Here is a 1,297-nt window from a genome sequence, read left to right on the forward strand (position 1 = left end):
CCTTCTACTTACTGCAATGATACTTGTAGGTGCAATGAAAATGAAATCCGTTAAATTGAAAATACAACGCATCGAGAATGAAAAAAAAGTGATGAACAACTATGCCGAGGAATGGAATTTGGCCATCATGCACAGCTTTGATGAGATTAACAAGGTGAGATCCAATGTAAAAAAACCAACTCCTTTCCAAAAAAGTCTGTTTTTATTCAATAATTTCTCTACATTTGAAAAAAAGTTCAGCATGTGGGTTTTGTTGTGCCATCTTTGGATAATTATAATATCATCTAATCTGATAAATCTACCGTAATACTCGCCTTCCTCACTTCACGCTATGAACCAAAAAAGAATTTTCTAAATTATGTTTGTCGCGGTAGAAGGTGACCTACCTTGCCTCAACTTTAACTACCTTATAGACTGCTTCAAAGTAAAGTTTGAGCTGATTTCAACAGATGTTACAATATAAATCAAATTTAATCGTTCTGAACGAATGTCAGGATTGAACACATTCAGTTCCGGTTGCAGCTGTAACATGCAATTTTTGAATACAGCAGCTTTCTGCACGTCTGGGTTCAGGACTTGAAAGTCCCAATCCAACTGTTATTCGCTATATCTCCCAACTCTAAAAGCAAAAAAGCTAGGACCTGCCTATTCGTTCTAAATACAAATAATGCCCAAGATTTGCAATTCTAAATGAGGTGTCTTTAAATTAGGTGTCTTGAACACGCAAGAAACTGGTCACTCGTCAAAATAATCTCTAAACGCCAATGTCAAATCCCGGGAAAGTTACAGTTTGCCCTGATTACTGGAAAATTTTTCTGATTGCGGATAAGTGATCACCCATAAAACAAAAAAATTTTGTAAAAAATGATTTCCGAATTCCGCCGTTAGTAATCAAAAAACATTTTGAGAAATCTACTAGAAATGTACTAATTGTAATGTAATTAATTTAGTTGGTAGCTAAGACTTGGTAGGTATTTGTCAAGTGCTGCTCAAGTCTTGGTCCAGATCTGCAAACATTGACAAATGGTTGACTAATTTTTAAAAGGCTTGTTAGACTTTCATTGATACTTTACTCCATATTGATTGAAACTAATAGATCGGTAGGAATGCAAAACAGGGATTGCTCGCAAAAATGAAGTGAATTGTTTTCCTTGACTTCCCGTTAAAATACTCTGCAAAATGTTTACATTAAAATAGTGAAAACCCATTCCTATCACAAAGAGTGAGTCAGCTCTGAATCAGCAGCAAAATCACTATGTATTTTTCATGATCCTTACTATGTTCATGTCACATTTAA

This window comes from Convolutriloba macropyga, chromosome 12, assembly GCF_964194025.1.
Source record: "Convolutriloba macropyga chromosome 12, txConMacr16.3, whole genome shotgun sequence".
NCBI classification, from domain to species: Eukaryota; Metazoa; Xenacoelomorpha; order Acoela; family Convolutidae; genus Convolutriloba; species Convolutriloba macropyga.